Below are 27,035 nucleotides of genomic sequence, written 5' to 3'. Positions count from 1 at the left end.
TGATCTGAATACAAAAGACAGGGGCATGAAGGAGAGGGGGCCAGTGCTTGGAGAGGCAAACAGGTAAAAAATCTATAGGGACACAGGGGTCACAACAGTTAATCCAAGTAATGGGCTGGGAATCGATATTCTTGGTTTGCACCAGAGGTGTCAAACTCATCTGGCCCTGCAGGCTGGATGAGTGGCATGGGGCCAGTCCATGGGCCAGATCAAACCCAGAGATCCCTACCCCACCCACATGCCAGATCCAGTGCAAATGGTGCTCGCTCCAAGATCCAGGCTGCATGCAGTACCCACTGTGGCTGGTCTGAGATCCATGCCGCATGCAGCGTCCCCCCGCCCCTGCTTCCCCCAGCTGGTCTGGGACTGTGCCAGTCCAGCTGGAGTGGGCACCATGTGTGGCACAGTCCTGGACCAGGCAGAGCAGAGCGGGGGGCACACCACACATAGCTGGGATCCTGGACCAGCTGGAATGGGTTCCAAGATCAGTGTGGATCCCAGACCGGCTGGAGGGGATGGGGCATGTGAGGCATATCCCAGGCCCTACCTGCAGGACTCATCCAGCATGAGCTGTGTGCTGTGTGAGTCAGCTCAGACTCCGAGGCAGTAACTAGGGCCAAAAGATGGGGTTCTACTGGCCAGATCAAACCCACAGGCTATATCTGTGACACCTCTGGTTTAGACCATAATTAACAGTCTAATCTGTGGATGATTTCTTGCTCTTTGTTGGATAGACTGCTTGGTGCATGTTCGCTCAGACAACCTGATGTGAGCTTGGGCTCACAGAAGCCTCTGCATCTCTGACTTCTTTAGTCCATACGGTGTATCTCTATCCTGCTTTCTATCTGACTTTAGACTAAACCAGCTAATTACCTCCAACTGTGCATATTCCAGCCAATGGGCATTTCAGCTAGTCTAAATACTCATTTTTATGCATACTGCAGATATTCTGGACTCTCAGGGAACTCTGTCTCACACATGAGCTTAGGGCTTAGAAGCCAATGGAATTTGACTCTTGATTTCAACGGGAGGACAGTTACATTTAGTGCACCTCCTAATGTACCTAAAAATGATACAGCTTTGTGGAGAGTGCAGTTCCCAGAAGGCAAGATATGTTGTTCTCCTGCTGGGCTGACTGATTCAGGGGAAAGTCAGTCCATGGTGCAAAGGGGCAGGAAGCAAATAGTACATATGTTGCATGCCTGGGAGATACAGAATCTCTGGGAAGCAGGTCTGTATTTCCACTCCCCACTGGGCCTGAGCAGCCTGCAGGAGTTACCACAGCTCAAAGGCTGCACAGCTGGAGCATGTGTTTTCAGCCTACTCTGTTATTAAATAAAATAAAAAAGTTGCGTATTTCTTGGGGATGAAGTCTTTTGCCTTCTCTACTGATAATTATGCTACTTTCCTATCTCCAGTAATGCTGTAAAATACATGGATGGGAGGATGGGTTGTGCCCCCCTGTCATTCTTTGAGGTGCTATTGGTCTACTCCAAGCCCTATTATAGAGTTTTTAAATGTATAATTTTTTTTTTCCCTAAGAAAGGGAAGGAAGTGTGAAGAAAGGGAAGAAAGTTTATGTGTGTATGTGTGTTGGAAGTGAATTTCAGCCCCAGCATCTCCTTGTCTCTTGGTAACAGTTCCCTTTCCATCGTGTTCAGAAAAACCACCTCAGAACAAACTATAGCCAACAACAGCCTCCATAGATGTGCATCTCAGAAAACATAGATGCTTGCATAGGACCTGCAGCTGTAGAGGCAGGAATGGGCCAGAAAAGGACCCTTATGAAGAATATTCAGTTTTGTTACTGTGAACTGGATGGGAAGTTTTGTTAACATCTAGATATACCACCTCTCCAGAGAATGATGGTTTATTGCCAGCACTGCTGAGTTTTTCCTTTGACTTTTTAAAACATCATGTTATCATTGTAAAAAATCATTGTAAAAAAAGAAAACAATGAAAAGTGTACTAATTTCAACCAACAGAGGTTTACAAATTTATATTTTAGATTAAAACTATACTGTGAGCTCAAGCTTTTGGGTTTTTTCCTTCATTTACTATAGGGCACATTAGAAGGAAGCATGCTTGAGCCTCATGTTGTCTGCCAGTCTCAGTTATGTCTAAGTAAATGCAATATACCTAAAGTTGGCAGAGGATCCTTGATCTCCAAGGAGAAGGGACCATTGCATAACATTTCTTATTTACAGTAATGCCAAGCATGAAAAAAAAACAGATAAGGAAGAGTACCTAAGAGACAATGAACAGTAAAAAAGGTAATAGACTCACAAAGCACTAATCATTGTCACATAGGTGGGTTTTTCATGCTGTGGCTTTGCAGACTTCTACGGGGGAGTTACTTCTGGGCAGAAGAAAGGAATTCTTAAAGGTTCTTGTCCAAAACTGACAAAAGGGCTATCAAATGCAGCATCACTGAGAGAACAGAAATTGGAGTTCATGTCTGTAGAGAATATTTAAAAATGCTAGGCCAAGAAGCAGGGATAAATATGCAAGACTCACCTACCTGCCTATTTTGCTAAGTAGTCAGGTACTATTAAGCACTATTTACTCTGTGGAGTTTGTGGATGACACTATCTTTGGCCCAAAATTATTTCATGTCAGGTGTTTGCCAAGGGTCACACACTCCTACAAAATGCAACATAGTGGATTTAATCCTGTTCTCATTGCAATCAAATCTAGAGTTCTTATTGACTTCACATGAGTAAGGTTAGACACATTTGGAAGAAAATGGCCTTAGAATCAAAAACTGGGTGACAGCCCAAATTCAAATGCCCACAAAAGCATTTTCCTGAAATGACTTCATATACTGCCATGTCACTTTGCAGCATTTCACAATGCATGATCACCTGCTGTAGTACACCATAATTCATTAGCTATTAAAGAAACAGTATCCTGGTCACTTTACAACTTAAGTTTCTGTTCAGTCAGTCAACAGTTTATCTACTTGAAACTACTGTGCTGTGTAAAGAATTAAGAAACAACACATCAGAAGATAACTTAGAAATACATAAAGCTGAATTCATTTTCAGTATTACTAAAAATTTGTTGTGTGATACAAAAAACCCTTAGGGAATAGGGAGAAACTGGGTGCATCTACAAGAGACACTTTACTGATCAGTAGTGTGGTTTACTATGCAGGAAGCATGCACAGCTACATGTGCACAAGCTTATTGTGCAGTGAACTTTACTACTCATGTATTAAATTTGCAACCTGCAAATGCAAGTAGCAAATTTACTCTCAAGTAGTTACTGTGCAGTAACGCATGTGTAGATGCCAACTGGGAGAAAATTTGTTCCTGGTCAGCCCTGCAACTAGAGGGCCAGCCTCAGGCTATCCCCAGGCTCCCAGGGCTGGGAGCCTCTCCTGACCCAAGGCTGGGCTGGATCTATGGCAGCCCCAGCCCCAAACTCTTGAAAACCTGAAGTCATTTAGAGCCCTAGGACACATGTGCAGGGAGCCTGGGGTGACTACTGCCCTCTGCTCCCCTTGCACAGGCTACAGACTACCTGTGACAGCCTGCCTGCACCCCAGTGCTGCTGCCTGGCACTGCAGTGCTGTGTGGCTACCAGAGCCATGCTGTCAAGGCCTGCAAGGTGCTGCAGGCTCCTGCCAGGCTTGCCAGCACTCAGGCCCAGCTGCAGGCAGCTCCTGACCACCGGGGCCAGCTCCTGCTGACTGCAGCCAAACCCCAGCAGCCTGCTCAGACTCTGCAGGTGTTGTGGGGCATTGTCTCACTATGTGGCTGCTAGTCCCATACTATGCCCCTGCGCTGGGCACTGCAGGCAGCTGCCCAGGGCCAGAAACATAGGAACAGCTATGCAGAGGCCCAGAAAACTGGCATTGCTGACACCACATACCACCTCCCAGGCCTCAACTGGTCCCTGGAGAAAACTGGCAACCTCATGGTGCTGTGGTGTGAAGTGGAGGTACAGCGGCAGTTTGCACATGGCAGTCACTCCAACACCCACATCTATGAGGGACTGTAAGGCTGGATGTGGGTGTGTGGACACTATCTGTCAGCATGGCAATGCCATATAAATATCAAGGTCTTGAGGGCACAGTGTGTTACTATAACTGACCACAACTGTCAGGCAAGGAGTGCCCACAAGTCCATGCCCTTTATGAGGGAGCTGAGTGACATGCTTATGCCCCAATACCCAGGCCACAGCCATGCTGTGTAATGTAGTACAGGCACCCTGCCTGAGCCCCTACCCCAGCCTGGCACCAGGGAAGGGCCCTTGGACTCCAAGCAGCCTGTCCTGCCAAACTCCCTGCCCCCAGCCTCCACCAGCACCTGCCCTAGCAGCTGCAAATTCTCAGCCCCAGCCACGAGGCACAGCTAGCCATGTCACCACTGTCCACCAGCAGTGCCAGCTCCTCCCTGGGGGGTGGGCTACCCAGGCACCCAGACACCACATCTCTCCAACTGGTGAGTTCACTGGGAGATGCACATCATTGCTGTCAGGTGGGACCGACCAGAGCATCTGGGCATGCCAGCCCCACCCATGTAATAAGCCTTGCACTGTGGAGAGGGCCCTCCCAGCTCTGAGCCTTGCCCCAGCCCCTGCCCCCTTCCCTGCTTGGCCATGCTATCCTGACCCTCAGATTTCCCCCCACAGCACACAGGGAGCTGGGAAACAGTGCAAAACATTATCGAGCAGCCCATGCCTCTGCAGTTAGTTGGGCACAGGGATCTCACATGCCAAGGCATGTGCCGATTCTGGCATCTATGTACTCCTCAGCTGCAGGTGCTAGGGATGTGAAGTGCAGCCACAGGTAGCCCTCCAGGCAGCAGCAGAGGTTGTGGGGCAGCACAGGCTTGCCCCCCCCACACCATTGAAGCACAGAGTCCCATGTCAGGTGCACAGGTGTGCCTGGGGCATCATGGCCAGCAGCAGCAGCAAGGTGTAGTGGGTTGCGCAGCCCTTGGTCTGCTCAAACAGCTCCTCATGCTGCACCTGGGACACATTCAGCAGGGGCATGCTCAGAGCACAGAGTGGCCAGGGCTGGTGGGGCTGACCCTGGGGGCACATCCCTGAAGAGGCCCTCTATGGAGAGGGCAGAGGCATGGGAAAATCTGTATCCAAGTTGTCTGGGAGCCCTGTGCACCCCAAGGCAGAGTAACATGGTCTTGGTAGCAGCACAGGAGATAGACTGGCCTGCAGGAGGAGAAGGGGATGGGAGAGGCACAGGAACCATAGGCGATGCATAGAGAGGACACGGTGGGGCCATATGTGCCCCCCCCCCCAAAAGCGCTGGTGCACCCCTTGAGAACGAGTACTCTGGCTGGTAGGGGGCATGAAGAACACTCGTGTCCTTCCTGAAACTGGCTCCACTGGCAGGACGTCAGTGGCAGAAGTGCCAGCAGCAGAAGTCCAGGCACTTCCACAGCCGCCGTGCCACATGCAGAAGTGCTGGCAATTCTGCCGCCCCATGCCACTGGTGCGCTTAGCAACCAGCTGCTGGAGGACATCCCCGCTGGTCATGCCCCACTGGTACCCCTCATACTTGGGAGGCACCAGTCTCCCATGGATGGAGCCATGGCAGCAGGTAGTGCCACGAGACCCGTGCACACATGACCCCCAATCTGAGGCCAGGCAGCACATGGGCCCCTGGTAGAGAGCATCTTATCTCAGAAATGTTGCAAACTCTCACAAACAGCTTGTTTCTCATGGCTCTGCAGGCCCTAAGGCTTCATGTGGGGGAGAGACTTCATGTGGACCCTCCTCTTGGACCAGCTGGTGTCTGGTGATGGCTGTGGAGGACCGGCTTGCAGATGTGCAGGTATGGCAGGCAATGGACATCATCTACAAGGACTCATGGGACTGGGAGGACTGGGAATTAAGGGTACAGCTTTTGACCCTGGAACAGGAACATGTGGAGGCTCTGTGGCAGCAGACTGAGCTCAGGGCTAGGGCAGTGAAGGCCACAGAGGATGACCACCGTGGTTCCCTCAAAGGTGCACATGCGCATGGCCACGCACAACTAAAAGTGTGGCTGTGCACAGACTTTTCAAGGCTGTGCACCAGGAGAGGCTGGGGCTGAAGCCTGGCACGGGCTCCACCGGCTCCAGGGAAGTGCTCCACTCCTCCACATCAGGGCTGGGCAGTGGACCACTTCCCCGGAGCCGGCAGAGCCCATGCCAGCCCCCCACCCAAGCCTCCATCCCTGCTTTGCCTCACCTCGGGGAGGAGCTGCTGCCTGCCTCAGTGAGGCTCCGCCGGCTCCACTCCCCTGCATCACCTTGGGGAGTGAGGAGGCATGTGGCGTCAGGGCTGGGGAGCAGAGCGGTGTCTTGGAACTGGCAGAGTCTCACTTGGGGCAGGCAGCAGCTCCTCCCCAAGGTGAGGCAAGGCAGGGAAGGAGGCTGGGGCGGGCGGCTGGCACAGGCTCCACCGGCTCCAGGGAAGTGCTCCAGCTCCAGCCCCTGGTCTGCAGCCCCTGACCCCCGCCTCTAGCCCCCGACCCCATCCTCCAGCCTCTGGCCCCCAGCCCCTGGCCCCTGGCCCCAGCCACCGGCCCCTGGCTCCAGCCCATGGCCCCTGGTCCCAGCCCCTGGCTCCTGGCTTCCAGCTCCAGCCTCCAGCCCATGGCCCCAGCCTCCAGCCCCCAGCATCTGGCCTCAGCCCCCAGCTCCAGCCTCTGGCCCCTGGCCCCAACCCCCGCTCTCTGGCCCCCAGCTCTCAACCCCTTTCGGTAAGTGTCCTATGCCGGACTGAGGTAGCATGCTGATGGACTGAGACGGCCTGCTCATGGACTGAGGTGGTGTGCTCACAGACCGCTGCTCCTTAGAGGGAACATTGATGACCACCAGTTGCTGGACACCATCCTGGCCCTGGTAGTCACCTTCATGCCACCTAGTACCCTGACCCTGACAGTATCCCCATCTGGTCCCCAGCAACCAGCTGGTGCCCAGCATCAGGCCCCATCATGGGCCTGGGTGGAGGTCCAGCACCTCCTCCACCAGCCAGGAACCCCTGCCCCAGCCCCTGCCCTTGCCCCAGCCCCTGCCCCTGCCACCCAGGCCCCCACTTGGGCCCAGCCCTCACTTCCACTCACACAAACTCCACATGGGCATGGAACAGCCTGAAGCAGGGCCAGGACCATGCACCAGTCCTGCTGGCACTGGGCATCTGCTGTTGGAGAGGAACCTACCCATGCTAGGGTACCAGTGGCCACCATTACCCGTGGGTGAGCCCCCACTCACCAGGCTCACCATGGCATGCACACCTGCAGGGGAATAGACAGAGGCTGAGGTGTAAGCCATTTATCCCAGGGCTTTGTCCCCTGTGTGCCCACACCCCTTATCTGCCCATGCCAGAAGGCCACACACATAAACCACATTGTAAATAGTTTGCATGGGAAAGAGGGTGTTTTATTGTTGGTGGGTGAGGTGGGTGGTGGAGGGACTTGGTTGTTGGGGAGGAGGGGGATAGACTCAGTTGTTGGTGAGGATGGGAGGAAAGGGGTCTGCCTGAAAGGGGCAATAAAGTGTTTTCCTGGGAACTGTCTGCAGTGAGCATGATGCTGGGGATAGTGATGAGGTGGGGACTCCATGGGTAGCTGTCCAGGTGGGCTATAGCAGGGAGTGCAGGAGGAGGTGGTTGGCCAGTACCTTTTATACCCCATGCCCTGGCCTCTGCTGGCAGGTGTCTGGCTTGGCTGAGGCCTCGGTGGGGGTGGGAGCCACTACTGTTGCTGTCATCATAGCTGGTGCTCCCACTGCCAGGTGTCCTCCACCCACTGCACCTCCACTCCCCCCAGGCCTTACAGATGTTATGCAGCCTTCAAGCTTTGACAATGACCTGGGAGATGTTGGCCTCAATGAACTTGAGGTGGGCTGTGAGGGTGCGCCTTGAGGTGGCAGAAGGTGCACTTCACCAGCACATGGGTCCAACCCAGGCACCCACTGAAAGGAGTCAGGGGAGGAGCCAGGGGAGGAGCAGATAGGTGAGATCCCCAATGAGGAAGGGTGGAACCACCACTGCTCCCAGCTGGAAGTTCAGCACCACTGGTGCGAAGTACCTACTCTATACCCTGCTCGCAGGGCAGAGTTCCTGAAGATGCAGGCATCATGACACTTCCCCCCAGCCAGCACTCACATTGGTGAAGGTGCCACAGTGGTTGACAATGGCCAGGAGTACAATGGAGTGAAAACCCCTCCAGCTGTAGTAGGGGCAGTTGATATTGGGTAGGCAGGTGATGGGGATGCCTTGGGGGACTCCCAGGGTATGGAACCCTGCCACCACCTCTAGGGGTTCATGCTCCTAAAGCATGGTGTGCCCCAGCATGTCCTGAATGGTACTGCACACGTCCAAAATAGCCTCCCTGGTGTTGGCCTTGCCCACACCAAAGAGTTGGCCCCCATAGAGGAGGCTGGTGAGTATGGCCAGCTGTAGGGAGGGGCTGCTGTATCTTGGTGTCCTGCCACTCCAGGTATGGGCAGAGATACTCCAGGAGGTCCTGGAAAGTGGCCCAGGTCATGCAGAATGCTTCCAGCTACTATTCATCATCCCAGGTGGCCTGAACAGCATACAGCTATCAGTTCTGGCTGGCCGACAGGCCCAGAGGTGGTGGAGCTGGAGCCCCAGGAGGGTGTGAATGGTCCCAGCAGCAGCATCTAGGAACATGTCATCTTCATCCCTGCCAGGGTTCAGCCAGAAGGATGTGGTCTAGGTGACAGCTGAGCAGCTGTGGTGGTGGCCCTGGGATGGTGCAGTGTGGCCAGGCAGCCAGTTGCTGCACATGGAGGAGCTGGCAGGGCCCAGACACTCATATGCCAGCCAGTGGTCAATGCAATGGGCCATCAGGGCCAGAGTGGAGGACAGCAGGAGCCTGGGGCACTGAGCATCACTGCTAGGGGCAGGGGCAGGGGCAGGAGCAGCCATGGTGCAGGGAGGCAGAGAGAGCTACTACATGCTGCCCCTATGCTCTGTACACTGGTCCTGGCCAGAAATGCAACTGGGCAGGGAGCAGGGAGCAGGGCTGGCTTTTAAAAATGGCCTCCAGCTGCAGGCAGCTGTGGCTGGAGCCTCCATCTCACCCTGGTGGCAGCAGGGGCCCATTGCAAGGCCCCAGGAAGTGGGAACAGTTTGCTGCCATTAGCAGCAAATCTGTTCCCACTGCCGTGCATGTATAGATGCCTGCCTGGAAGCATTTACTCATGCATAGTTTATTTGCAAATAAACTGCTTCCACATCAAATGCACATGTAGACACACCCACTGTGCATGTTTGAAAATACACAGTGCCCTGAGATATGTTTTTAAGGTTCTTAAGGGCAAAGTGCAGCATTAATGGAGTTTTCAAAGATTACTTTGTTCTATAAAAAAAAAGGATCAGAACATTGTAACAGTGTTAAAGATGTGTATGATAAGTAACATTTCTAAATCACTTAAGCACTTCTGAACATTTTTTAAATGTGACCCATAATGCCATAAATAGAGCTGGCCAGGAAATCTTGATGTAAATGAAATTTCAGTGTTTGTTTCATTCCTTTTCTCATATTCTAGCCAGATCTAAATATAAATATACATGACAGTATAAGCCTAGTTAAATTTTCTATTGTTTCAGTCCCAATGGCTTCATGATAAGCAGAGGTTTTAAGTGCTTTGCTGGATTGAAGTCAAAGTGCTCACCACCTTGCTTTATCCATGCATATGTGTATAATTATATTTATATTATATAGGCTAGAATTGTATGGTAAACTTGCTCTTGATTGACTGGGAGTGGGCACCAAGGGAGAAACAAGTTTATATACAGATCTGGATTGGGGCTGCAGCCCCTAGGTGGAGTCCTGGATCTGTCCTTCTTACTGTGCTGTGTATGGATCTGGTCTGTGGGGATGTGAAAGGGGAAGAGAAAAAAATGGGGGTTTTCCCTGATTTCCCCTCACCCAACAGGCAAAATGGTGCAGGCAAGATGGGCTCTGGCATGGCAGTTCCACAGCTCCCCTAGCCTGTGGATCAGGAAAGAAGGGGCAGAGCCCAAAAGAGGAGTGGACAGGAAAAAAATGACACAATGTGCATCAAAGAGAGAGAAACCAGGAAGTGGCCAGAAAATGCCACAGGGGAAGATGAGCTGGCGAACAGAGGCTCAGAGTGGCTTGCAAGAGGGGTGGAGCTAGAGATTCACCCCAGGAGAGTGGGATGAGAGCTGGGAGTCAGCATGCAGATGGAGCAGACTGCAAACGGCAGAGAACAGACCCACTTGTGAAGGGTGTGGCTGGGAAGTCATGCGTGGCTCACCCATAGAGCTGAGGCCACTGTGCGTACCACCAAAGAATGACCAGAACCAGAGAACAGAAGTCCAACCAGGAGCTGCAGAGGGGCCCGGAACACAGCCAGGACTGGAAACATTGGGACTCTGAGGTACCCCTCAGGTAAAAGTGGGGACAGGAGTCAGGAAACAATGCGAGCCCTGACAGGAAGACCCCTTATGGTCCTGCAGTGGACTGGGGTCAGGAGGCAAATCAGCTAGCAGGGAGCAATCCCTGTGAAGGGTCAAGGCCTATCATCAAGACAGGACATGAAGTCCCATACAACATCAAAGCTGGGGTTGGCAGCCATAAAGGGAAGGGACCCAAGTGAAGACCCTATTGGGATCAAAAGGCATAGCAATACCCAGGCTGACCCTAAAGTTCAGTTTAGGATAAGAACTCATTATCCATGAATGTATCCCAGTGGAAGCTGGACATTAGAATATTATTTAATTCTCCTAAGTTTGTGTTTAAAGAACTCTTCTGATGCTATGCCATGATGAGATTAGTCACCAGGACGTTGGGCTGAAATAGCTAACTGCTGATGAATAGCCAATGGCTGGAGAGCATCTCTCCCTGGCAGTGGGAGGCATGGGTGAGAAGTGATCACCTGCAAAGAGAGAGCCCTAGGACAATGGTGACCAGTCAGGCCCTGGATGTGTTAAGGATGGGGTAAAGGAGGGGTTGGAGCCCCATGAAGAAACCAACGGAGTGAGATCTCATGAGGCTCCTGCAGGTACTGTCTCCCAGCAAGAACATCAAGACATGGCAGGAGAGTAAAACCACTCTCAGGACTCGCAGGTAATATCATTCTTCAGAGCTCACCCTGATGTCACAAGGAGGTAGAGTTAGTTCTTTCAGGCAAGAAAGGATTCAAGCTGTATAACACCTACTAGCAACAGGGGGGTGGATCACAAACTGTTCCCAGGGATGGTTCTCTCAAGCTTACTGTGGTGCTGTGGTTACAGGTGGATTCATTAGTTTGGGGTAGACCAACTGGTACAGTCACTCAGCTAATTACCCCCCTAGAAAAGCATAGTGTGCTTAAGGATACCACTGTGAGGAATGATACGTTTACCCTTTCACCACAGAGAACTTGAGGAGATTCCACAGGTCTTAGACGAGGTGTTGGTCCTTCAATATCAGTTTGAGCTGTGATCCTATCAATTTAGAGCAACAGTTTTTAACCCTTTTTTTCATTTATGGACCCCTAAAAAATTCTGAATAAAGGTGAAGACTCCTTTGTAAATTTTGAGTGGACCCTTTTGAATTGTAAGTGTGGGTATTTACATACTTTTGATTGATCATAGCCATCTTGCACAGATCCCTTAAATGAAGTCTGTGGTGGGGGTTGGGGGGCTAAAAATAACCCCTGGTCCTGGCAGGTGGGGGAGAAAGCTTCCATCCCCCAAGCCTCCCTGTGGACCCTGGTAGCCTCCCTGATCTCACCAAACCCTCCTGAACCCCACCAACCACCCTGCAGACCCTGTCTGCCCCAACCCTAACGTTCCCCACAGGCCCTGATTGCTCTCCAATTCCCTTGATCCCACCTGGAAGCTGTCCCTCAAGCCCCCCAAGCCTCCCCCAGTAGCCCCCCTATCCTTACTTACCTTAGATTAGGTGGCCATTTTTAACTTAATCTAGCCTCCCCCTAGCCACCCTGAATCTCTATGCAACCCCAGATCTCTCTAGCTGCTGTCTGTAAACACCTTCTCTCCCTTGCCCCAACTGCCACCGCCAAGCAGAGCCTCAGAAAATATTTTTTTTACCTACATTCTGTCTTTCAAAAATCAGATGCATATTTTATTCAGGGGTGTTTTTATATGTGAGAAAGTACAGTGACATCCTTTTCCCCAAGTCAGTAGGCAGGTAGATGTTATAGCTGATTGAAAAATAATATTTCCTACCAAAAGTATCAAAAGGAATGAACATTTTCATGTTTTCTTTCTTAGAAGTTTTCCAATTTCTCTACAAAATCCCCCCAGGTATTTTTATTTAAAAATGGGGGGAAATCAACAAGATTAAACTGTATTGTAGAAAATATATATTCTGTGAAAATTCATTTTATACTGGATTTTTTTTCTTACTAGCTCTAGCATGCATGAGGCATATCTATGATCTTTGGGGTTTCCATTGGTATAAGCCTATTGTTCCTTATTGCCTGTCCTAAACCATTATGCACAATGTTACCTCTTCATTTGCTGTTTTATTGTACCCTAGAGTTGGCTGAATTTCAGGACTGGACTGAGTGAGGTGAGTCTTAGACAGTTTATCAAATTGTAAGGCATTTGTAGGTCCTCCCCAATGAAAGAGAATATTGTATGTCAGTGTGCAGTTGTCCTGAATATCAGTCCATCCATGCACGCAGGCAGTGAGGAGTGCAGCCCGGCAGCTTGGAGAGCTGCATACAGATGGTACATCTGTTGTGGTGGAAGGAGTGTGTGGGGGTGGGCAAATCAATGCCCCCCACAGTGAGGGAGGGAGTGGGGCTGTGGCTGAGGCAGTCGCTGCCCAGCTGGGGTGGGCGAGACACGGGACAGAGCACGGATTGGGGGGGCAGCTCCTGCCACTGCATGAACCCTGGGAAGGCATGAGGGGTACCCCAGATCTGCATGTACTGTGGAAGGGCAGGCTGCAGCTGGGGTCAGGGCTGCACCAAGCTCTTCCCGGTGGGGGCAAGGCAGACTGCATCTGTGGGCTGGGGCTGGGGCTGGGGCTGGGGCTGGGGCTGAGGACATGCTGGGCTCTTCCTGGTAGGGATTGAGCCAGGCTGTGGTTGGGGCGGGTGGCGTCAGTGCTAGGAGGAGGCTATGGGGGGGCGGGGCTGCAGCCACTCGAAATTTTGCCAGAGCCCCACCATAGCCCCCCTCCCAGCGCCATCACTGCTCACCCTGAGCACAGCACAGCCCAGCCCAGCCCCTTCTGGGAAGAGCCCAACACAGCTCTGGCCCCAGCCCACAGTGGCAGCCCATCCTGCTCCACTTCATGCACATCTGGGGGGCACCCCCTCCCCCATGCCCTCCTGGCAGTGCACTCAGTGGTGGGAGCCACCCCCCCCACACACTCTCCAGACATACCATGGCTCCATATCACACCCTGCCCTTCCCCTCAGTCCCACTCCCTCCCTCACCACAGGGTGCATTGGTCTGCCCTCCCCCCCCCGTGCCCATTCCCCTTCTCTCCCCCTTCCCCTTCCACCACAACAGACTTACCCGCTGGACGCAGCTGTATCAGAAATCAGATCGGTATTGGCCAATACGCCTTCTTAAAAAACGGCTATTGGTACTGGTCCCCAAAATCTCTATTAGTGCACCCCTAAAAAAAAGGGTACCCTCAATATTCAAATCCCAGAATGCACAAAAGGGGAAAATGCATTAACTTCTTAAAATCACACTTTTGGGATTTGTTCTTGAGTGTGATTATGGATGAGAGTTGTGTGGTTAAACCAAACCCCTGAACCAGACTTGCATCTTGAATGTTCAGAATCCTAGTTTTCAGTCTCAAGTCCCTTTGAAGTGCATGAACTAATCAAGCCCCAAGATGTAGCAGTTGTATTAACTAAATTTCAGGACAAGTTGTACTTTGAGGATGGACTTCAATATCTTTTTCTGCTACATGGTAGATTCAGATCAGTTTTTTTGGTGGATGAGAACGCAGTGAGGTGGAAACTGAGTGTATTTAATGTAAATGGTTTTATTTATACTCCCCCTGCCCTGGTTCTTGAATTAAGGCAGTTAATACAACACTGGAGGCTGGGGTACACTGCAGGATGTCTGCCACTTCCATAGTAATGGATCCAGCATATGCTAAAGGAGGTTTCTGTAGTAGCATAGCTACATCACCTTCCCAGGCAACAGGAGTGAAGCTGACAGAAGCACTCTTCTCATCCATATCAGATTTGCCAACACAGCCATGTCATTTTGGGAGTACGATTGCCTTAGTGGAGACTAAGAATTTATCCCATAGAGATTAAAGCAGAAAAAAACTACATTTGCATCTATACCCCTACATGGTACTTCCTCCAAAAAGCCATTCATCTCCAAATTAACAACAATAGAGCATTCCTTGAAAGCCTGAACACTTCTTGTGTACTAAAGAAAAAGAACTTGCAGGACTATGTATCACAGTGCCATCTGGTGATGTATGCCATGGCTTTTTTTTTGTTGGGTTATAACATAACTAAGGGTTTTCAGGCAAATTTTTTCCACCTGCATGACAGGACTGAGAACAAGCTTTAATTGTATTAATGACTTTCCCTAAGTAGAGCATGAGTGAATGAAGTGTTTGTGGGCTTCCAAATTCTCATACTCTGCTGCTTTTAAAAATGTTTGCCACTAGGGTAGCATTGACAATATGTTACCTGTAAACTACCAGGTGGAAGGGTTGATGGAAATGCATCAATTGCACAAAGAAAGCCACTGTAAATTAATAATACCTTCCATTTCTCCTTGCTTTAAAAAATGTAAATGGCTAGACAATTCACTCAATGTGGAATTGAAGAGCCAGAGACAGCTTTATAGTCTTCTGTTGGGAAGCAGATGATAGGACCAAATGCATTGTCATCCTTGGATTTGATATACACTTATTGAATGTGAGCAGCTTCCACCCACTAACATCAACAGGAGTTGTTCATATTCAGTTACTGCCTATCTGAGCATTAGGTGTTTGCCTCGGAGTAGGATGAATGGAGCTAAGCATAGATGTCCATGTCTCCATACAGGAAAAGAAAGTGAGTTCTGCCTTTACAGAAAAATTGGGTGATGAAGTGAATGAGGATTATATTATAATAACAGTGAGAGTTGGATTTCATAAAATCATCAGTTCATAAGTTCATGGCTTAAACATGGTTGTTCAGTATACCCCTGATACAACTCCAAAATGAGCACTAAGGAAAGAGCAGGACCTTTATATTTTTACATTTTTCTCTCTCCATTAATAAAGATTGGTATGTGGAATATAAATCCAGGAGGAAAACAATCGCAAAAACACAACTGCAAAAATAATTTCTTAAAAGCTCTCATCCACCTGGTATCCACATAATAAAATGGAAGTTCAACAGAGTGAATGCATTTTTAAAAATAAATTCAACGGTGTACTACAAAGTGACTTGAATGTATGAACTGAGAGGATTGGGTAAGTGAGAGACTCAGTCCTTACAAAAATCTCTCAGTAAAAAAAATATCCCTTCCTTCCCTCTTCTCCCCCTGCCTTTTTAAATTAATGTTGATATTCAACAATCACAACAGAAGTTGTTCAGTGAATAGAAATAAAAAAGCCACAACAGCATCAATGCTATCCATGTTTGTAATACAAAGGACAATTAACAAAGATCAGTGGAGTTTTTACAGCATAGCCTCAGTAGATCCATCAGCTCTCCTTAGGCTACTATATTTTCATAGGATGAGAGAGTAATGAATAGTCAAATCTAATTAATGTATGTGAATAAACTATGGGACTGGACGGAGTATGGACTCCCTCATGAACATGCAAATCCTGGTCCTTATAGGACTTTGAGTCAAGGTGTCTGGGTTCTTTTTCTGGCTCTGATTAAAAAAATTAATAACAATAAACCTGTGTGACACAGAAAGGCACATGACCTTTTCCATTTCCCCATGTGAAAAATGGTGATCATAACACAAATATCTACACATTGGGTACACCTACACCAGACATTTTCTCCAGTGCTACCTAAACAGCTCCACAGTAAAGTCTCAGTGTCTATACATGTGGCCCTATTAGACCACAGTAAACTAATAAAGACCGCTGTAAATTAGTACTTGTAAATACAAATACTGACCTACAGCAGTGTTATTTTGTGTGCAACAACACGTGTAGATGCTGGCAGGGCTGACTAGGGCACAAGGGTGCCTCAGTGCAGGGGCTGCCTGCTGGCTAGCCCTCACAATGAAGCACCTTCATGCCCCAGCCAGCCCCTCCACAGCACACTGAGGCAGGTCAGCGTAGCCCCAGACTCGCAGGCTGACCCCCTGGGCTGCTCCAACTCTGCTCAGTGTGTCGTGGTCCCAGGCATGTGTGTAAATGTGGCACCTGGGAGCAATAACCTCTGGTTTGGTATGTACCAGAGTTGATTGCTTCACATTAATTGCACGTGTTAGATGCACCCAGTATTACTTAATCCCAATGCTCAAGGCTTCCTATGGATCTCTCCAGGCTTGTCCCATCAATATCCTTGTCATCAGATGGTGGAGGACATGACAAACTCACTTAGACTTTTTTGACATGCCCTGAAATCCCAGTGGTCCCTCCCCCCATTCCCACCATCTGTTTGTGGCTCTGATTTCAGTACTACAGCCTTGTAGGGCACGTCTACAACACTCAGAGAGCAGGCTTGCTGTGTTTACTCCTTAGGTCCTCAAGTGGTGGAAGTGTGCCTGAACTTGTGTCCTGCACCTGACTTCATTTCATCCTTTGGCAGAGAAACCCTTTCTAAATTCGAATTTTATTAGCAGTAACATAGTCTCATGTTGGCAAAGAAAACAGTTCTTATCAAGCCTGAGAATATATGTGCCCTGAACTGCTCTGCCTCCATCGGTGTTATATAGCCTCTTCCAAACTGCCCTCCCTCCTCATTTCTGACTTTGTCTTACTCATTCTCCATTCTTTTGTTTGGGGGATGATTTTCAACAAGGACATGGCAAAATCCCCGGTTTTAGTAAGTGTTCTATTAAAGGCTTAAATCACAGTGGTTATGACTGAAGATTTACATCATACTTCTGTTCCATGATGTCCAAAAATTAAAAAATTATGAAAGGAGGAGGAAACAACAAAGTATTATTTTCAGAAATAATACTTTCAGAAAGGGCTAGTTAGATGCCTCAGCTAAGGCCACACCCACACCAAGGAAAATCTTTTTAAATGTGTGAGCTAGCTGTGTTTAAATCTAAGGTTTTAGAACCATTTTTTTTCAAGTGCCTTCAATTCACAGACAAATACGTTTGGTGGAGACCTAGCGAACAAGCATGCTAGTTTAGTAATTTTGACATAAAATGTCTGCTTTCCAGGAACCCAGAAAGCATGATTACTGTGAGATTCACAGACTTTTGTTGTACATTTTGTGTTTAGGTAATCTGTTTCCAGATGTCCTTTTTCAGTTGTTTAAAATGCTAAAAGGATAAGTTATCTTGATTCACAGAAGGATTTGATTGAAGTGAAGAGAAGGAAAGAACACATACAAATATAATGATTGTTTTTTCCTCTTTATGGCAGAAGGTCACTATTGTTTATTTGCATGATAATTTATCTGGAATAGCACAAGTTGTTTCCAATGATTGAGCCACCTGTACCATGTTATAAAGAATGTGTAAAAGATGACTTTCAGTGTTAGCTATTTGTGTCTAAAATGCCTGTTTATCTGTTAGGCAATTGGGAGCCTTTCTGTAAATAATTTGAAGATATTGAAATATGTTATGCTCTCTGGTTCTGCACAAGAAATGTCAATGCACAGTGTCAGCACACAGTGAGCACACATTAAAGAATTCCTGTTTCATTTACCATCAGAAAAGTATTGGTTTTGGAGTAATTACACTGGTTCTACTATTGACAGCACTTGTGTTTGCTCCTGTAACTGTAGATACAAATGCAATGTAGATCTGGGTGTACATATGGATACCAATTAGTACAGTATCTGAGCACCTTCCAGGTATATAAAAATAGAAGTAACAGCAACCCATGTTTAGAGGTGGATCCAGTGGGGGTGCACTGGTGCCCTTGCACCCCCTTTTGATTCCTGGTCCATTCAAAATTTAAAGACAACTGCCTAGCAGCGGCAGCCGCATTTCTATTCAGACAGCAGTGAGGGAGTCAATTGATATAAAGGCTCATTGTAATTTGCTTGGTTATCATCCTTCTAAACTCTCCATTTCACAGGTGGTAATGACTCTCTTTCTTTTGAGATGTTTTTAAATGGTTCCACTACTCCATGTATACTTCTACAATGCTGCTGTCTATTAGCTAGTCCAATAACAGACCTCCCATTTCACAACCCTGAGGACTGTTTCTTACCTCTAGCTATGAACATTAACTCAGGTGTGGAAATATTAACTCAGATGAACATTAGCTCAGGTGTGAAAATCACTCTCAGTGAAACATTGGAGGCACTGCTCAGATGCTCAAGAATGCTTGATTTTGTTTTATGAATCTGAAAAAGAGATATACTTGTAACGATAATGAGTCCAGGACCAATGAAACAACACCTTTGGATTATTTTTGCTGTTTGTTGTGTTTTTATATATAACATATGGTATATCAAATTAATGCACATTCCAATAAAGATTTGTCCCCTCCAACCTTAACCAGAATAATATATATCTAGGCCCTTACTTATTAGTAAAGCTTCTAATTTCTTTTTAACTGGAAAAAATGTGTGTTATGTTGTATGTGATGATGCATTACACCATCTACCCCGCCCTTTATTATAGATCCACCTGTGCCCATGTTCGTTCCTTTCTTTCACTCTTGGAAATGAGGATACATAACTTGATTGGATTTTCCTAATTGTTAGGCTAAATCTAACTTCCCCCCTTTTTAAAAAAATTAAAAATGCCATTTTGAAATTAAAAGTCAAACCTTTTTTTTTTAATATGTACCAAAATAAACTTTGACTTTTCTGATTTTTTTTCTTTAATTGAACAAAAAAATCACCAAATGTGATTAATTTTAAAAATAATCTTGATTTGGAAACTGGAAACTCCATTTTCTTGGGGAAATTACTGATCACCAAAAATATACATCTAGGTCTCATGGTAAAGATACATTGAATATTTCTACAATTTGTTCTAAGTAGAAAAACAACTTAATAATCAACTCCTCTCAATTATTTTATTGTTATAATTTTGAGATATTACTGATCCTCTAGAAAGACAATGTGGCCTACTGAACAAAGCCCTGGACTGAGATTTAGGCACTGTTTTGTACATGGCTCTACTATTGGCATGCTGAGTTACCTGGAGCAAGCCACTTCACTTACCTATGCCTCAGTTTCCCCATCTGTAAATCTGGCATAATATCATTGGCAATGCATAGAAGGCACACATGGGTGCATGTGCACCCCCTGAGATTAGCGATGCAACCCCTAAAAAAAGCGTCACCGATGCTGCTGGCAGTGCCTGTGGGTAGTCAGCGCTTGCCCCCACCACCACCACTGACACCACCGCGGCTACCTGTGGGAGTTCCCGGTTCACTGCCGCCATACCCTGCCACTGCCACTGCCACCGCCACCTGCAGGCAGTTGCCATGCCCACCAGCCTCCAGAGGCACGCATCATTCAAGCAAAATAACCTTCTTTTTGAAAGAATCAGGCCCCGATCTGAGCTCTGAAGATTAAAAGTACAGTTTAACAGCTAGGTACTGTGATTATTCAAGCTTTGCCTCTTTCCAGCGTGGGTGAGGAACTATGAGATTGACCTCAGCCTAGTAAGGAAAATTAACTCAATGGAATTTTGATGAGGCCTTCTGTAAATACCTTCTGTGAATGTGAGATCAGCTCAGGAGCCTGCAGTTTGAATACCAACTACCATGTAGAGCATGTTGCCAATGGACCTGCAGAACATTCACCCAAGAAATATTTAAAACCAGACTGGGAGTGCCTGTCCAAGTCTCTAACAGTGGCTCCTCTATTCTGAGATGCTCTGAACTGCTGTGGTTAAAACATGCTCCTTTTTCCATAGGTCATACCCAGAGGTGGCCTCTGAGCCTGAAAATCCAATAATATGACTATTGACATCCTCCTTCCACTTTCTTGTTTTTTCATCTACATTTCTAGTGACGGGCTAGATTAGATCAGGAGAATATCTATGACAGTGGTCCATACCAGCTGCTCCAAAAGAAAGTGCAGGAAACCCAGTCACGGGAAGTTAAGGAATAAACTACCACAGGGAAATTTTCTTTTCACCCAGCATTGATTATTTACGACTGAGTTATTACTTAATAGACCAATGGCCTGAAGCATAAGAATTTATATCCCTTCCAGAGCTCAGTGAATTTCTGACTGTACTAAAGTCAAACAAAAGAGTTTCCATTGACTCTAACAGATCCAGCAGTTACCTTCCCTCTCTTATTCTTACTATTCTAACTCTGACTTTTTTTCTTGAAAATGTAAAACCATTGTCGCTGTCAAAGAGAGAAACAGCCATGTATTCCACTCTCTTATATTCTCCCTATTTCCAGGAATTTGCATTAGAGCAGTTAGTGTACACATCAGTACCATTATAAAAGACCAATTTTGGTGCCACGCAGTGTTGGTGAAGCACTGTCAGAATTGTCACCATTATTTTTACTGCTACACAGCAGTGGGCGCATCTACATGTTCATTAACGTGCTTTAGTTAATGTGCATTAAATCTACTGTAAGGTTAAATTGATTATGAAGTTCTAAGAAAATGTGCATTAGCCTGTCTTAATGTGCATTAACTATAGAGCACAGTTTTTGGGTGCCTGTTCATGAGCATGGAGCTTGCTCTGACACGTTGTAATTACAACATGTCGGAGCAGACTTGATTAATCGAGTCTGCTGAAGCATGATAGTTATCACACTCCAGCAACCTCCTGCGTCTCGTGTATTAGCATCCCTATACTTCCAAATGGTGGTGGGGGCACTTGAGCTAAAGCTTATCGAATGAGCTTTAGTTCAAGTGCCTCAGCTGCCATTTTGAAGCGCGGAGACGCTAATACACAAGACGCTGTGGTGCTTTAATTAGAGAGGCTCTAATTAAAGGGCTGTCTCCCCCCCACCCTTGAAGCATATGTAAAAGTACCCTTTAAGTGACTCTTAATGTGCATTAGCCTCTTTTAATGTGCATTAACAAAATAGCATATTTTAGTAATGCTTTAATGTGCATTTAAAGAGGCTGATACACATTGAAGTGCATATACTGTGTTGGTTTCTGATGTCAGTATCAGAGAGAGCGGGGGAGAAGAACAGGAGAGAGGGAACACAAGTCCCTTCCTATAGGCTTATGTCTTTCTGAGTTCTATGCCAAGGAAAGAAACCCCAAGTACAGCAGGTTTAATACGCTTCTCACATTTAGTAGCTACAAGGGCTTTGCTAAGAGCTACCCCTGATTTACTCAGGTGTAAGTTAGAGAAGGATCATGTCTTGTACTTTAAAATGTTTTTATATTCTCCACAGAGTACAGAACTTGGAGAACTTTGTGAAAACAAGCTACTGTAGCTGACTTGCCAGGTAGGCAACCTCTCCTAGTGCTAGTTAAGGGCTGATCCAAATAAAATGTTTCACACAGCTATGACTGAATTGCACTAACTCAACTAATATCAACAATTACATCAGAAAAATGTGTTTACTTTGGTTCTGTGCCACAGAAACTGGGCCCGAAATGATGTTGAACATATGCCTGTCATTGTTGCTTATGGGGACAAATAATTTTACAGGTGGACATCAGCATTCCTTAGCTTAACTGTGTACACTTCGTATGGTAAAAATGTTGGAACGTGGTGCAGAATTTATGGAATTATTTTATTTATCCCTTTTAAAGTGATCAAAGTGCAAACGTAAATTTTCAGATGAGAGAGAGGGACCAATATGATCAGACTTCAGCTTCACTTCTGCCTTTGTTTAGAGAAAAGGGCCAAATCCTTTCCCTGGAGCTACAGCTGTTTATGTAGAGCCTACAGCTGAGGCTCTCATAGTGGTGTAAAGTAGGAGTAACTTCTCTGAAGTCAATAGAGCTTCATTAGTGTAAACAAGTACAGGAAGATATCAGAATCAGGCTTGTTCTTGGTTAGTTAACTACTCAGAAATTGATCCAGACAGCCAGAAGTGAGGGAAAATGCTCTATTTAGCCAGACTGTTGGTTCAGATGTCATACAATATCATTTCAGTCTAGAATTTTCATCACTACTGCCAAGAAAATTAAACAGAAACATTACATGACTTTTACTTGCCTAAGTATAGCCATCTTGTTCCAGTAACAATTACCAGTATAGGACTAAAGGAATTATGAACTGGAGTCTTCATTTGAAACTACTTGACTTTGAGACTGGAAACAGACGTTGATTTTGTGACACCATAACAATTCTTATGACAGCACAAAGCAAAAGCGAATAGACATCCATACTGTTTGTCGTGCCATAAATGCCCCAAAGGGAGTAATAATTTATGTAGCTTTATTGTGGCAGATATCTATTTCCCTTACGGCTGGAGAGTGCAGGCTGTCTGGGGCTGCCCAAACTCTTCAGCCACCCTGGGCAAGCACTCCCATGGCTTGAGAAGCCAAGTCCTGTGTGCTATGGGAATTCCCACACAGGATCAGGCCCTTCAAGCTCTGGAATCACCTGCCTGGCTTTGCCCGCTTACCGAGACATGCCCCCAGCATCTCCAAGGTTCATCTCCATAATCAGGGAAAGTCAGTGCTCCCCAGTAACAGAGACATGGCTCCGGACATACCCCAACTCAGGTGATCCACTTCATCTGGCAACATATATTTATACCTTGAGTAACATAATGGACATGATTAAATTTAAGATGGATCCACCTTGTCAGTGTCTTTTACATACTTTTAGGGGTTTTTCATTTATACTGTGGTAAAGGGTGATTTAAAAACATATAGGCTGCCTTTAAGCAAAATACCATTGATGCCTCTTTCACAGACTGAGGTCAGTATAAGCCTCTATAAATATAGTATGTGAGTCCTTCTGTGTATAAGGTACATTATACTATTTGTATGCGGTTATAATGTGGTCTTTTTGGATCCTTTGAAATAGAAACTCTCTTAGGTGTAAGCTACTTATTTATTAGTAAAAGTAAAACTAAACTTCAGGCCAAACTTTCCCAGATTTTTGAGGGTTATTTAACCATATATAGACATGATAAAACCTGTGCATATTTCTAATTAATCACAACTTCTTGAAAATTCAGGGGTTGTGTCAGCTTGGTCCATCTCTATTAATACAAGATATAATAAATTGTGTATTTATTGTGTTTGGTGAACCCCAATACCAATGTTCCACCAAGAAATATAAGTAATGAACATCCATTTATAATTACCTTTTGCTTGTGGCTATTGTGTCAGTTGTCTATCGACCCTATAGTAATTTTGTCTAGTTCACATTTCTCCAATTTATGAAAAGGTCATGTGGGACTTTATCAAAGGCCTTGCTCAAATCCAGATACATTATGCCCACAGAATTCCCTTCATCCACCCAAGTCGTTACTTTGTCAAAGAAGGAGATTGGGTTTGTCTGGTATGATTTATTCTTAGTATGCCCATGCTGGTTGCTTGTGATGAGCCTTTTCATTCTCCAGATGCATGCAAATGGACTTCTGTATGATATGCTCCAGTAACTTCCTTGGTGTCAAAGAGAGGCTAACCAGTCTATAATGCCTCCTTTTTACCTGAACTTTTACATGTGAAACTAAAATCAAAACAGAATCATTTCTGACATTCCAAAGATAGCAACACTTTTGTAAGGCTCTTCATTTTGTGGCAGAAGCTTCAAATATTATGGTTGACCTGTTACAAGACCAGCAGCAATTCATGCATTACACTCTATCTAAACAGAAAGTTAATAAGAATGCTATCATGACATTTTTCCAACCCCATAGTAAAGAGCAAAGGCATTTAAATAACTCAGATGAGTTTTCAATCATTTGTATGCTTATTCAGATCGAATCTCTAAATCCTTTTGAGATTTCCCTTTGATTGTAGCTCTATGTAACCAGTTAACTCTATTTAACTAGGTAACTCAAATAACAAGGCTCTTTAGGATCTTGAAAAAATCACTAGCATCACCCGTCAAGTCACATAGTGGGTAATTATTGATCCTAAAATACTTTTTTGTAAGAGTGGAGATGTTTACCCTGGTGTTGAGGCCCAAATCTGACTTGGGTCATTGGTGTGACACCGAGAATGATGGTGAGTCAGAATACATTTCAATATGGTATTCGTTAAAAATTCTTCCCATTAATTGTTGTTTAGCATTGCTGTGCATGTTAAACTGGTGTAGAAGCAGTGAGTTTTTTAAAGCTGATTGAACTGATGCCTAGACAATATAAGAGACATGAACAATTTTTGCTGATTTGGGGAGTTTTCAAATTTGGTTGTCCAACCCGAGACAGTAAGGATTTTTCAGAAAAAGAGATGAACTTCCTTAAGTTTGATGAAAGTTAAGCATTTCCTTAGATCTGAAAATCAGGTCACAGGTGGCTCAGGGTGAGCCAGAAAATGAGACCAACTATTAGTGGACACTTCTGAATGTATTGACCTTTGTATCTACAAGGTGCTCAGGGATTCTCAGATTAAATGCATCATCGAGCTCCAAGTATTTTTATAATTAATAGAGGTCACTCTGAACAAGTTCTTTGTCAAAATGTCTAAAAGAGATTGCTGGTAGCTTCTTTACCATTCAAACTCAAGATACAGCTAGCAAGGGACATGAAGGGTAACAAGAAGGGTTTCTACAAGTATGTTAGCAACAAGATGAAGATCAGGGAAAGTGTGAGTCCTTTACTAAATGGGGGAGGCAACCTAGTGACAGATTATGTGGGAAAGGCTGAAGTACTCAGTACTTCAGTGCTTTTTTCACCACAGTCTTCAGGAAAGGTCATCTCCCAGACTACTGCACCAGGCAGCAAAGTTTGGGGAGGAGGTAAGCAGGCAGCAGTGGTGAAAATACAGGTTAGGGACTATTTAGAAAAGTCGGATTTGTACAAGTCCATGGGGCCAGATGGGATACACCCAAGTGTGCTGAGGGAGTTGGCTGATGTTATTGTAGAACCATTGGCCATCATCTTTGAAAACTCATGACAACTGAGGGAGGTCTCAGATGATTGGACCAGGTCAAACATAGTGCCCTTCTTGAAGAAAGGGAAGAAGTAGGGAACTACAGACCAGTCAGCTTCACCTCAGTCCCTGGAAAAATCATGGAGCAGGTCCTCAAATAATTCATTTATTAGCACTTAGAGGAGAAGAAGATGATTAGAAACAGTCATCATAGATTCACCAAGGGCAAGTCATGCCTGACCAACCTGATTCCCTTGTGTGATGAGATGACTGACTGTGGATGTGAAGAGAGAAGTAGATATGATATACTTGACTTTAGCAAAGCTTTTAATATGATTCATAGATTCATAGATGTTAGGGTCGGAAGGGACCTCAATAGATCATCGAGTCTGACCCCCTGCATAGGCAGGAAAGAGTGCTGGGTCTAGATGACCCCAGCTAGATGCCTATCTAACCTCCTCTTGAAGACCCCCAGGGTAGGGGAGAGCACCACCTCCCTTGGGAGCCCGTTCCAGACCTTGGCCACTCGAACTGTGAAGAAGTTCTTCCTAATGTCCAATCTAAATCTGCTCTCTGCTAGCTTGTGGTCATTATTTCTTGTAACCCCCAGGGGCACCTTGGTGAATAAATCCTCACCAATTCCCTTCTGTGTTCCCGTGATGAACTTATAGGCAGCCACAAGGTCGCCTCTCAACCTTCTCTTGCGGAGGCTGAAAAGGTCCAGGTTCTCTAGTCTCTCCTCGTAGGGCTTGGTCTGCAGGCCCTTAACCAACGCATATGTAGAAGGGGACTAGGCTGGCTGGGGCATGGAGTAAAGTACTCCACCACAGGATAGTACTTGTATCTGGCAGTAGTATCCCGCAGTGGAGTTAATTAGTTTACTCCATCCTAATAGCACCATACATGTAGACAGTGACATTTTACTGAAGAGCTAATTAGTCAACTCCACAGTAAACGCCTCACATAGATATGCCCAGTTATTGTTAGATGTTATCATTTGGATTCATGTGGACCTCTTTGAAACAGCTGGAGCTTTCCTCCTACCTTAATCTAGATTCAACTGGATTCGATTACTTTCTGGGAATGTGGCAGTAGTTTTTGTACTGAGATTTCTACAAGACGTATTTCCTGCATGCTTTTTGAGACTACCTGTGTTAAATGACTAATATATACAGGATAAATAAACAAGTTGCTTTTAAAAAGTCAGATTCTACATTACAGCATCCAAGTCTTCCCCAAAATAAATTGCCCTGCAAGGCTCCCAAAATCTGTTACCATTTGACAGAGAGATTTTGGAACTATAATTTATTTCTCCCTTTTCTGAATATGCACAATTACCATTAATGTTCAGCAGAACACATCAAAAAGAGAACGGTTCCCCAGTTTAGGACTAAGTTACTTAAATAAACTTCCTGAATCTTAGAACAGATCTGGATTATGGATAAATTATTTGTTTGCTTGTTTTTATTCTTTAATTTATAAAATAGATGACAGCCCACTCAGTGGAAATTTCCCATCAAAAACAGTACGAAAAAGAGTTATGGAGTGCATGGTTGATTAGATGGTGTGCCTGTTGGCAATGATACCTGTACTTCATAATTAATGGATCATTAAAAAGGGTCCTTTCATACTTCATGCAACATGTACGAAATTGTGGCTCTCCAGCCAAGGCAAAGAAATAAACCGCAACTTCCGGAGACACAAAATAAGGTTTTCATCTAGAACACAGGAGTGAGTGACAAACTTCTGTTAAATACACAGGGATAGTTTTCTAATTATAACATATATTCATTTAAAAGCCTTGCAATATGGAATGATTTTTTTTTTAACTTCTGTTGCAGTAGCGTAACTATGGGTGGGTGAGCAGAGCACCAGCCTCGCATGCTACTGTAGAAAGGGGCCAGAATGGCTCCACTACTGTAAGCAGCAGCAGCAGGGTGCAGAAGCAAGCAGGGTCATGCAGCCCACACCACAACAGCAGCAGCTAAGGACTTCAGTGCGCAT

At 46.1% G+C, this 27,035-nt stretch overlaps 1 long non-coding RNA gene across 2 annotated transcripts in view; it reads left to right on the top strand.

Annotated features, from left to right (window-relative positions):
* LOC109281692 (uncharacterized) overlaps positions 1–27,035 on the top strand; it is a 58,942-nt gene that overhangs the window by 25,715 nt on the left and 6,192 nt on the right. Inside the window, exons 2-4 of one of the 2 annotated variants that reach the window (XR_002088455.2) lie at positions 5,703–5,803; positions 12,497–12,529; positions 21,422–21,475. This is a non-coding gene — a long non-coding RNA (uncharacterized LOC109281692). The remainder of the gene's footprint in view (positions 1–5,702; positions 5,804–12,496; positions 12,530–21,421; positions 21,476–27,035) is intronic. The other variant, XR_002088449.2, reaches the window with a different exon arrangement.

The sequence above is a fragment of the Alligator mississippiensis genome, chromosome 1 (genome assembly GCF_030867095.1).
Source record: "Alligator mississippiensis isolate rAllMis1 chromosome 1, rAllMis1, whole genome shotgun sequence".
Lineage (NCBI taxonomy): Eukaryota > Metazoa > Chordata > Crocodylia > Alligatoridae > Alligator > Alligator mississippiensis.
Note: the sequence above shows the minus strand (reverse complement) of the source record. Positions and strands in the feature narration are given on the sequence as shown.